This window comes from Austrofundulus limnaeus, unplaced genomic scaffold (assembly GCF_001266775.1).
Source record: "Austrofundulus limnaeus strain Quisiro unplaced genomic scaffold, Austrofundulus_limnaeus-1.0 Scaffold63, whole genome shotgun sequence".
Taxonomy (NCBI): Eukaryota; Metazoa; Chordata; class Actinopteri; order Cyprinodontiformes; family Rivulidae; genus Austrofundulus; species Austrofundulus limnaeus.
Genome location: NW_013952465.1, coordinates 453,961 through 466,892, shown reverse-complemented (window position 1 = coordinate 466,892; position 12,932 = coordinate 453,961). Strand labels below are relative to the sequence as shown.

Below are 12,932 nucleotides of genomic sequence, written 5' to 3'. Positions count from 1 at the left end.
GTGTGTGTGTGTGTGTGTGGGTGTGTGTGTGTGTGTGTGTAATGTGTAGAAAAGCACAAAGGCAATGTATTTTGGTGAAATGAGGAAGAAAACCTGTCTCTCTTTGAAGCTCTACAGCTGAGACAGACTTCACAGGAGAAGCATCTTTCATTGTTTAAATGGGTCACAGAAACTTGGACTTTACAGAACAGAACTGGCATTTTGGTCTCTTTCATTTTATTTGAACACAATTCCAATTACATTTATGACTTTTCAGATTTTAACACCGAATGTTCAACTTCAGAGTGTGCTGAAGTCACTTTTCTTTTTTCGACTGTTCCCTCTTCAGGAGATATCCTCCTCCKTCCTCACCCCAACTACTGTACCTCCATGTCCTCTCGAACTACAATCATATATCTCCTCTTTGTATTTYCCTGGCAGCTGCATCTCTAACATCCTTCTACCAATAYWCCCACTGTCCCTCCTCTGGACATGTCACCATCTCAGTCTGGTCTGAGCTGTCTAAACACTTTAATGTATTTGCAAACTCTTCATACWCCTACAGTCTTTACACCTTTTATAGAGTTTATGCCTTAAAATCTTAGATTTTTTTGTGTTTTTTCATGCAGCATGGAGTTTACTTTTCAGAAGTTTTATAGTTTTTATAAACTTTCCCTTTCTCTGACAGTAAAGGATGCTGATTGCAGGGGCAGAGCCAAGGGGTGGCCATAGCCATCACAGAAAAATCTTTGGCCACCCCAGTGGCTAATACAACCGCTGCTTTGTTAATAACATTTTAGCAAAGAATGTTCTTTCAACTGCACTCCTCAAATAAGTAATTCTCATGGTGTAATTATACAATTAAGGCACTGCCTGTGTAAGTAAATCAGAGAATGACCAAGAATCACAATTAGATCCTTCATAAATTGCCAAGTAGGAAAAAAAATTGTCTGGGCCACCCCTGTGTGACCAATGGTCTCAGTCTGGCCACCCATATGAAAATTGTCTGGCTGTGCTGTAGGCTGATTTGTCCCATCTACTGAAACTTGGCAATTAGTTTGAAACCTGAGAAGAAGTGGTTCTCTCATAATCGTGATCTGACAAATCCTTTAAGAATTCAGCAACCAAGCAATCTTGAATAGCCCATATAGTTTCAAACAGACAAAATGAAATAGAAGGTTTAGATTAAAAAAAACTGAGAACAATAAAAAAAAAGGAGGCAGTCAGACAAAGAGAGTTGCACAGACACCAAAACATTTCACATCCACTTTGACTTTTCAATTTTATCTTCTCTGTGCGATGCTGTCAGAAGCCGACTCCCCGAGGGCACAGGGGGGCGGCAGGAAGCCAGCAAGAGTAAAATCCAGGCAGACAGAAAAGGTGAGAGGGAGGATTTATTTATTTATTTATTTATTTATTTATTGCTTAGTGAGTCATAGAGAAGCAACACGGAACAAACATTAATCCGCTGGCCTTGGAGAATGATGGACAACTGTCTTTAATGAGGACAAAATTAGGTCGGGGTCTCTCGGCACATGCACATCTTTCTCACACACAGGGAAAGCACTTTTCTCCTTTTCCACCATTATGCTAGCTAATTAGTGGATTGCATTAGCAGGAACCAATAACAGGAAGCCATTCAACCCTAGCTAATACTTGTAGCCATTACACAGTATAATTTGTGCTGGTATGACCTGAAATACTGGTGGGATGTAGCCTCTGCACAAAGCTGCAAACATGCACCACTTTAATGTTACTTAAGCCCATTTCAGGTCTTGACTACGTAAAACAGGGTTTGTCTTTCTTTTTGKTCGTCTGTGTTAAATAGGACATGAGCTTTGCAGATGAAGAAGTAAATTACACATCACTGTTGTGCATGAGAAGGAGTATTAGTATCTTTAGTATTTTGGTTACTTTATGTTTTGGTTTATGGTTAGGTTTTATTCCTTTTTAGTCTATATTATTTGGGGGTTTTTTTGTTGTTGTTTTGTATATTTTTAGTGGCTATTTTTTGTTGATTTGTCTGTTGCAGGTGTTCAAATTTTCATACAAAGACATTGCAGAAATTTGATTGAGATTTGATTATAATACATAAATAATAAAAGACCTGAAATCAGATCCCTTTGAAGCTGCTTGTGTTTTTTACATTTTATTTGTAGTTCTCACTGTATTAGCATTTCATATCATTTTGAAAAATTAGTAAACTGCATGACCTACTAACAAGTCTGAAGGAAATCATGGCTTCACTACACTTAGTAATTGGCATATAGGGTTTTCCCTAAAAAAATTAAGCTGCTCTAACAGCCTCTCTAAAGACCTTATTACACTTTATCACACATAATGTAGAGCCCACTGCATTATAAACATATGCCTGAAGACCATTCTCATTCCCCTAAAAAACAAGATGAAAGAGCACAGAAAAGTGGATTCTGTGTTCTATCAAATTTTCTACATATTTGCGTTATTAAATGGATGTCTGAAAACATTTTAATTTAAAATCTAAGGTGAAAGTAACCCCATCCGTTTTGTATTTTTAATTCAAAAAGTAAGACACTCAGAATTATCCAAGTAAAGAATAAACAGCGATAAAAGAAACAGCTCATTGGGAGATAAAATATTGTATTGAATCTAAATTTTATGTGATAACATAAAGTCACTTAGAGAAAAAATGTCTTCCACCATTTCCAGAGAAGGATTTACCTCTCATGATGCACTTGGATTGTGACACTTTATTTTACTTTCACAGTTTGTTATGATAGCCATCTAATGGATTTCTGTGAGAAGCCAAGACAGGACTGTTAAACGACATGCAAAGGAAAGGCTTATGAAATATTGATTGGAGCCCTGTGACAAATATTTGGCAGTGGTTAGAAATAGATATGAGGAAATAAGTGTTCCTGTTATGCTGTGTTTTGTTGTCTAACATCTGTTTGATGCTCTTGCCTGTACTTCTTATTTGTAGGACTGTGAACTCTGACAAATCTTTGACAAAACAACAATAAAAGCTACATTTTCTGTAAAAAAGACCAATAAAATCCACAGTATGCACACATGGTGATATTCCAGTTAAAGATTTCTACACTGAACCAGGCAAATCCCTGAAGGGCCATTCGATTATGCAATCCAATAATACAATAAAGACGTTTGTGACATGTTCTCTGTTCTGCTGTTTAGTGTAGCTGAGCAGGCTAAGAGGCAAGCTAATCTGTTAAATGTTGACTAAATATTAGCTTGTACATTAGCTGTCGGACCAATAATGCACTTACATTCAACTCACAGCCACGTTTCAGTCCCTTTCATTCATCATAWTCACATTTGGCTTTCTATAACCCCTGCCCAAACTGACCTAACCACACTTTCATGGCCACAATATAATCAATGCAGTTTCACACAGACACACCATCTCTCTTTCTCCTTTTCCAAACTGACAAGAACAATGCTGCAGAGAGAGAAAGAAGCAACATTCCTGCTGTTTATCTAGTCATCTGATTTGGCCAGCGAGTCATGTGTTGGAGCTGGGTTGGAGGCTTTTGGGCTAACCCTGGCTAGCTTTATGCATTCTGCTGCTTTCAGCATCTTAAATCATCCTCTGACAGTGTTGTCTGTTTGTTTGGTTTATTTATGTCACAAACTTCTTATTAAAGTGTGAGGAAAAAGTAACTGAGAACACTTATTGGGTTACAAACAAATCAACAGCTCAGAAAGTAACCTTATTTGGTAAATCTGTCTCTGAAATACATCAGGATGTGTGATAAACATTGGAATTTTGCTGACTTCAGTGACCATTGGTGTTTTGTAAAAGAAAAAAATTCTCTATTATTGGCCTGGCTTGGTAATAATAGCAATCCAGTTGAGGATGGTACAAAGTCAAGCTTTGCATTCTGGAGCGAAGGTCGACAGTTTAATTGGAAGTGCAAATTACGTTCACATGTAATCCCAAAGTGGATTGAGCCATGGGTAAAGTGAATGTGCACATTGCAAGAGAGTGTGCATTTAACAGAAGAGCAGAGAGGAGAGCCGATGTATTTTTAGTCCCACACGTGTAGCCAAGAAACAATCTTCATGGCCAAAGTGCTGTTTTTATTCCTCAAAGCCTCTCACACCCGTTGGGATCCTCCTGCAGCGTGCTACTGATTCAGCTAAGCTAACGCTGCCAATTCCTTGACAAGAAAGAGTAAATATTGACTCAGTGACTGCAGCTCCCATCTGTTGGCGTAACAGTGAACGTTTCCCTCTCTTTGCGTTCACATTGCTGTCNCCCCCCGCCCTTTCCAAGTCTGCTGCTGGCTGAGAGTCTGCGAAGAATACCCTGTCATTGTAGTCCCTCTTCAGAGACACTGTAGTGACGGCACATGCTCTCATCATTGATCTGTGTTTTTAAGCAGCAAGACATGACGCTGCAGAGCTTTACGACGTCTGAACCAGCGAGGGCTGACACGATAAGCTGTGTTTGAAGATGAGACAAACTGGGGCTGAGTCGAGCAGAGAGTGAAACTAAACCGTTCTTTAACTTTATTTAACAAGGGCTGAACTTTAGATCATCCCATTCCTAACCTTGTCCATTCTCTTCATTCGCAACGAGAACCTCTACATCTTTACCTCTGACAGTTCCAGTTCCGTCTCTTGTCTTTCCTTTGGCCTTTGATGACAACATTTTGTCACAAATCACTCCGATTTGAGTTCACAAATTGAAGGACACTGTTAAACATTTCTTCAAATGTCTTTAATGGAAAATAATAAAAATATTATAAATATTAAAGGTCTCTGAAGTCTTTAGACTAAGATCATCTTCTATGTTGAGAAATTAAAAAGTCAAAGTCGTTTGTAACCAAACCTTGAAAATAATGTTATGCTCATTCTCACACCATATGGCAAGAAGCTTGTTCATGCCAATTAACTTTTTCAAATATAATTCTTGTACAATCTGTTAGGGCTCAGCATATGCTTTGGGGATTATTTGCATCTCCTAATCATTTTAGGTCTTTACTTTAAAATTGATGTAGAGCAATACTTGTGTTTTAAAAGGTCAGTTGGCAGCCATCGTGATTCTGGTTGACTCCATATGGGAAAACATTCTAGATGTGCGTCCATAAATAAATAATATTTCCAGTGGATCGTGAGACATTTTGATAACAGACAGACCAAAAGATATAATCAGTTTTCAGCAGCGGGCGATAATGAGACTAAAAACATGATAATCTTCATTCTATAAATAAAAACTTAAATAATAAATAATAATCGTATTAATAGTAATAATAAAGTTTCTTTCACTTCAAGAAATCAAATATACACTTCAAAGATACATGTTCATTACAAAGTAACTGTTGGTTAAGCTCAAAGAGACACAAACATGCTTTCTGTGAATGATGACGTCTAGAAATGAAGCCGGGGTGTGACAGTGTTTCAGGGTGTGGGATCTATGTAAATATTTGCTGTGGGAGATTAGGTGTGTTGACACTACTGATGCTCCAGTCAGTGCTGAAGCATGACAGCTGCTGCTGATAGCACTGGCATCTTCACTGTGTGGAGCAATGTGGTTTTCTGTTTTAATATAAAATAACTGRCCTTCATTCGAGCCAGGGCTCCAAACTACCTTTTGGAACTAATACTACAGAGATTTGTTGCACATCATAGAGATGAATCAAATTTTTCCGATTATCACCAAAATATTTACTGATAATATATATTTGTCTGTCCACCAACCTGATTGTTTTAAACCCTGGGTCTCATTTATTTATTTATTTATTTTTGTAAATCTGCAGTATGCTCCCTAAATAATTTAATTTTTAGGGGTGCACCGATTGCAGTTTTCTGGCCAATCTTTAAAAAGTCTCCCYAGCTGATTCTGAAGGTCACAATACACCTTCAATGTTCCAATCCTATTTTATTGTAAAACACTGAACAATACCTTTGAAACAATACAAAATTGTTTTAACTGAACATTAGGTAGTGCTCACAGTAGTTTGAAAGGGGACTGATTTTCAGACCTTTGTGGAGGTAGATGAGAAGCCGATCTTTTCTACGTATCAGCCGATCTCCCAAAATGAAGGAAATCTGTGCCGATATAAATAATTTATAATGTTATCCCTGACACAAGTCAGGTTGTGATTTATCTGTTTTTCATACAAGCAGCGCCCACTTCAAAACACCAAAACGTCAATGATATATACTTGACAGGAGCATAATTTACAAATTGTGATTAAGTGGTTACACTTACCCCACTGCAGGTGATTTAATTTATTGTATTATATTTTTATTTTTTTTTAATCTGAAATTAAAAAAACGGCTTGATCCTGTGTTGGGCAGCATGGATTTGGTGTGTCAAGTGGGTCAAGTGGATAAACACAAGGTTGTATGTACAAAGGGATACATGTATATGCCAAGGTCATGGGTGCAAAGTAGTAACCTTTTCAAATTTATCTGGTTTGAAATGTCAATTGTATGAAACGGTGGTCCATTTTAGTGAAAAAACAAAATTGGCTGGCATCCCTATAAATAACTACTGTCATCAGCAAGAAATTACATAATATAGTATTTTTATAGTAAAGTAAAATTTTATTTATATACGTAGCACCTTTCAAAGAAATAGATTCACAAGGTGCTGTACAATCAGAGGCAAATCAAAATATATACAATCAGAAAAGGATATACAAAAATTTGGAACAAAAAAGTATAAAAGCTGTACAACCATCAAAGTATCAAGACTGTRCAATCYGAAAMATAAAACAAGTAAATAATATCTAGACAAAAATGGGGAGGGCAGAGTAAAACAATAACATATTAAGATGAAGGTTTTTTAAATCAGAAATCAATTTGGAGGTAGGTCTCTGACCTTTTATAATAAAATAACYTCCTAAAATATTCTGAATCAAATTCAGTCACCTGAACAACTGTTATTGCATGCTGTTATGTTATTACTCACTGTCAAAAAAAACTAAGTTCCTTTTTTAGAGCCCTACTAGTGTTTACAATGAAATGGAGGAACTTGAAGCSTCCATAGACACTTCCTTTAATAAAAACGACCTTTATATGGACAATTACATTTGAAGCACTGTAACATCTCATTTTAAAAAGTCTTAGAATTCTGTATTCAACAGTAATTGTAAAGCAAGACTATCTTCATAAAACCTCCAAGTTGGCTGCCACTGGTGCTAAATAATTACTTTACCTTGCTTTTACATCCATTTTAATGGAAGGCATATTTTCATATTAAAAGATAATTTCAAAAATTAAATGATTTATTGTTCATATTTTGCCAGGTTGAGTTCCATTATGCTTTTAGTTATTTTTCTTTGTTTTCTGTCCCATCGTATTGTTATGTTGTTCCCCCCAATTACACATTATATTAAAGGATATCTTCTCTTATGCTTCTTCAGGCTGATGTCTAGTGCGTACTGCAGTAAAGTTAAGTTTTGTAAGTTTATTTAGTCTACATTCTCATATTTACCAGTATATTCTCGACTTTTTATATACTGTATTTGTCTTTAAATATTTTTAATTTTATTCCTTTGTGTAGATTGCATGTTCTACACCCCAACAACACAACATTAAATTCATTGTATATAAAAATACTTAGACCAGAATCAGAATTCAATTTATTTACCAAAGTTGGGCATTTTGAACAAGTTTTTACAAAACTAAAACTGAATTCAGACATTTTGTTCCTTCACACATTTTTTGTAGCCCATGCCTCAAACTATAAATAACATTAAACTAAAAAGACAGTGAAGATGAGTCCTTCCTAAATGATCTCTAGAGGACCCTGTCTGTTATAAGATTATGGAAAAAATATMAATTTAAAGATGAAACATGAGTAAAAGAGCAATTACCCTCAGTGGAAAGCTGACACTTTGAGTGTCCTGGCAGAATATTCACTGCTTACTGTTTAGTCTTCCACTCTGTCGTCTTGATTTGTCCTATTGTGTGTTTTGTCTTTGTTTAATACATGAATACCTGCATGTCAGGTCCTGCTTTTATTTTTTAAAAAACGTTCAAACTGATATCATCAATCTTTTTAAACCAATTCAATGACTRCTTTCCATTAGCAAAGTAAATCTGTTTTCCTGTTATCTATTCTAACATGGAAGTGACAGCGTGCTTATTAAACAAATGCACTTTATGAATGATTAAAATGTACTGCCTATTCYCTAAAAACAAACACTCAAAGCCTGTAAAAGTCAATAAGATGTATAGCATCCATGCTACACATTAATAATGTAGAATACTGTATATAATTGATATAAAACACATTCCAAAAAGTAATCACATCCCAACTTCATTATACAATCAAGCTTGACAGGAGAGAGCACACAGAAGCATACAGCAGCAGCAGCAGCAGTCTAACAACCTACTTATCAGTGAGCGATGCTTGGCACTGGACCAGCAAACGAAACACATCGCATGAATGATACTGTGAGAAATTAGCTTTGTTGCTTGCATCATTCAGCATAACGTGTGCTGTCTCCGGCCCTCAGCGCAACTTGTTTGAAATTTTAAACRTTCARGACGAAAAAGCATCTGCATGTGCTAATGAGGTCTCCTCAAACAAGACAAAAGAGATGAAGATAGATGGGGCATGTATAGAGATTACATAACTTATCACGTTACGCCTACAGGCAGGAGGAGGTCGTATGTTTCTTGTACATTTTAATGTAGTAATTTCTAAGGGAGGCTGGGTTATTAATGTGCCAGAAGGAGACCGATGGTCTGGACAGAAGAAACTTATACTGAAGTAGCAGCTTTTATTCTGCAGAGTCTTTTCAGCAATTGTTACCAGATGGTTCAGGGCCAGTGGGGCTGTTAGGAAGAACCGAATCAGGACTGAAAAATACAAAAACTCACCAGTTCAGCATCAATATCGTTCAGTGSGAGAGGCTCATGTCTCTGCCTGCAGAGAAAAAAAAAGGACAAACAGTAAGAAATAAGGGAGAGAATTTCATCAATTAAAAAGGCTTGAATATGAACTTAATTGTTTGAGTTCTTCAAATCTAAGAAAGATGGGTGCATACTGCTCTCCCTGCCAAAGATAAAACAAAAGGGGCGAGCTGCAACATGTTCTCGACTTAACCACAACACCAGTATGTCGGTTGGTGTGCCAGGCTGCTCGTCTGCTGGCCTTTTACTCCATCTACCTCCTGCAGTGTCCACACTCGGATCTGTTGGCGAGGCGTTCAAGCATCCATAAGGACGACTTTGTTGAGGCGTCTGCTGAGGAGAAACTACACTAAACAAGCTTGATGCTGGATTTCTGCCAAGAGACAATATGCTGATATTTCCAACTCACTGTGGATGATTGCCAGTACTGACACTAATACATGGACATGCTTTCCCCACACACTGAGAACCCTTCTGTACTGTAATGTTTATTATCTTTATACCTACTCCTACCACAAAAACAAACGTTTGGTTCATATCAAACTTTGACTGATTATATCTGCTTTTTATAAGTAATTTTAAATAAAACCTAATGCTAGGAGTGCAATATATATTTCTTTACAAGTCAAGTCTTTTGAGTCTAATATGCTGATCTGTATCCTGTTACTGACAAGAATAAAGACCTGACATCTTCATCAAAACAAACTACTACAAGTGGAGAAAAGTCTGCTAATCTGGACAAAAAAGAAGTGCAACATAAAAAAATAGAGGAAAAAAGCATGGAGTACACCAACGTCCTGAAGCAAGAAATTCTCATTGAAGTCTCACTAGAATAAACCAAGGAAATCAATATAACGTTGGCAAGATTGCCACAGTGGAAAAAGAGWGAAAACAATTTTTCACTATTAAAAGATAAACATCTTAAAGTCATCGTAACACACGCCTGCAGCTTTACATACTCTAATATCTTCCAATGCAAAACATCTAAACAAGAAAAATATATGTATCCTGTTGTTTGCTCACATCTGTGAGTGTATTTGTTAGCAAAATATGCGATGAACCACCGGATGGTTCTTTTAACTTTTAACCAAACTCAGAAATTATTAACTGGATCTGAACTGATGATACTTTTAAAGTGAAACCCATTTAAAATAAGCACACAGTCACCACAACTAAATCCATTTAGCATATTTAAGCTAAAATTTGATGTGATAGTAGCTGAGAGTGATTCACAATACACACTTCAAGAACTAACACATCTTGTGGCATGASATCACGATTAACTTCTACTACAAAGTTTGACCAAAACAAGCAGAACTCTGTCACTTCTTGTCTGAAATGTGGTGGGTGATGTGCATTTTCCTAAAGAATTCTAGGTAATAAATCATTAAAGATGATTTACTCTCTTTGTCCTTTCAACCAGGAGCTGAAGCTCTAGTTAACTGATTATTGTGACAAGCTGAATAAAAAACAATCTGACAGTAAACTGCAAAATATCTTGAATCTATCAAGCTCTAACCATTAGATTRGATTGCATCACCATCACTTTTTATTGCTGTGTTCTTTCTCTTCAGAGTCCAAAAGCAAACTTTTTTAAAAATGTGAGCATATCAGCCAGATCAGAAGTGACAAGTTTCAGAAAAATRTTTGAACATAAAGTGCATTTAAATTGACCAGGAGCTGAGATCTAAGGTCTTCCAGATTATTAAAAAAATCAATCTCAAAAATAGGCTCTAACCACAGAGTGCAAAAATAAGTTTTACGTCATTTCTTTCAAACAAACAAACAAAAAAGGATAGAATTAAAAACAGGAGCAAACTCTCAGCTGGGCTTTAAGCTTCTTCGTCTATTCATCAAAGTGCCTCCCAGTCTGGGTTTCAGCTGCAGGTGAAAGATTGTGTGTACTTAGTGTTTGTCTCTATCACCACCACAGGAACGCTTGTTTTCCCTCACATAATGATGGTAAACTTTCACAGGCAGCAGAGAACAAACACGGTTTGAAACAAGGAGTGTTGGACCACCTCTTTTAACTTTACTRTATGAGCACTTACACACTCTGTGGTCTTTTATTAAAACTGCTGAGAAAAACGACATTTACAGTGTTATGAAATGCACACGAGCTGCAGATTGGGTCTCTCTGCAAACATAACTCATAATATAAATRTATATGGACACAGAATAGGCCTTCAGGCACCGTCTGCAAACAATGAACATTTTATTTTCAGGTCTGCCAAACAAAATCCAAATGATAWATTATGACCTGTTTGCAGTGCAAATCGACATTTGGAGTCACCTGAAAAGTATTTCTGAGAAAATATGAATTCTACGTCCTGCTGTGCAAGGCAAAACGTGCTCTGAAAATAGAAACCTGTTCATGGTTTTAGCAGCAGGGAAGCTACATAAATACAGCYTTTTTCAATTTAATACGGTTCAAATGTACTAAAAAAAAGTTGACATTTATCCAGGTAAAGCTGACCGCAACACAACCTCTCAATTTGTCTGTCAGACAAAAAAGAAGAAAAAAAATCCAAGTGCATATTATTTCATCTCACATTTATCTAGTGAATATTAAAAGAATCTACGGTACGTAAGTAAATAAATACTCATTTTCTCATTCATTTTTCAGCTAAACTCCCCTTTTTGTGTTAATTTTAGTGTTTAATTCAGCTTATATGTTCTCATTTTGTTTCTTAGTGCTAATTTCTGCTAATTTTTTAAGCTATTTCAGACTAGTTTAAACTTTTTTAGCTATTCAGCAAAAATATTTTAGCATTAAGGATCCACATAGGAAATGCAAATTCTCTATTGCAAAGTAGCAAATATTAATTTTTGGCAGTTTTTCTGACAACTGATTTTAAAACAATACGATTTTGACCAACACTAGTGTGTTTGTTACCAAAATATCTCAAGAGGCGATTTTAATGAAACTTGCAGGTTTAATTAGATGTACATCGACAACTGATTAACTTTTAGAGTCATTCYGATTAAAAATGGCTGCCACAGCTACAACTCACTTTTACAGATGCAGACCTGAACTTTGGTGAGGTAGAGTCAACCCCAGCTTGTACTCTGAGAGCTAACTGATTGTGCAAGATCTGTTTATAAAACTTTGTTATTAACTATTGTAGAGAACTCTGTTAGCAAAATATCTCATGAACAGACTTTCAATTAAACTTTCAGATATTAGTCAAAGGAAGCAAAACTACAACTGATTCACATTTAAGATGGCCGTTATAACTAATCACCCTCAGCAAACACAAGTGACTACAACTCCATCAATTACGGTCCGAGCAAAATGTTTTGAGCTACATAAACAGTTACAACTTTGTCATTTCTCAACAGGACAGTTTTAAACTCTGGAAAAGCAGTGGGTGGGGTGATATGCATTCCCTCAAGAAATGCTAGCCCTTTATTTGTTTTACTGGATTATCCTTAAACTAATAAAATGGTAGAATTTGCATGTTTAAAACATAACAATACAGCTGTGTAAACTAAGTTTTAAAATAGGGTGGGGGTTATGTGTTTTCCAGGCACATACTTCAATTCCAGTGGCGGGCCGTGCATTTAGGCCTTTAATTGAGACAGAAAGTAAATTTGATTGGATAAAAGCTCTAAATCTGCTCAGCCAGGAGAAAAGCTGTGAAACGAAGAGAACAGATGTTTCAAAAATAATATTATCCTAATAATAATATTAATAAATATTATAATAAATGTAAAATATTCTAAAATAGAAACTAGTGAATCTGATTGTGCTTAGGGCAGCAGAGAAGGCTTTGCTGGCCCGGATGGCGCACCCCTGTTCCAATTCTATACCACAATCAAAAATAAAATGAGTTAACTACAATTGTTATGAAAATGCTGTATATACAGTATATCAACAGTGACTCCACCTCATAGCCTATTTAAACACTTTGAAATTGGCCTCCGTGCTTTATGAATCTCCTATCATTTTTGACACTCCCACTTCCGCACTTCAAACAACGCTTCCATAGGCTGTGTCCAAAACAGCCGGCCGGGTCCTCCGAAGGCCGAATTCATCGGCCGCATACGTCACAGCGCCGTGACGAAGGACGTCCAAA

At 36.4% G+C, this 12,932-nt stretch overlaps 1 protein-coding gene across 3 annotated transcripts in view; it reads right to left on the bottom strand.

Moving 5' to 3' along the window:
• Nucleotides 1-12,932, bottom strand: part of plcb4b (phospholipase C, beta 4b) — an 85,283-nt gene that overhangs the window by 69,751 nt on the left and 2,600 nt on the right. For all 3 annotated transcript variants that reach the window (XM_014009891.1, XM_014009889.1, XM_014009890.1), the window contains exon 2: nucleotides 8,821-8,866. The gene's annotated coding sequence lies outside the window, so the exon portion shown is untranslated. The remainder of the gene's footprint in view (nucleotides 1-8,820; nucleotides 8,867-12,932) is intronic.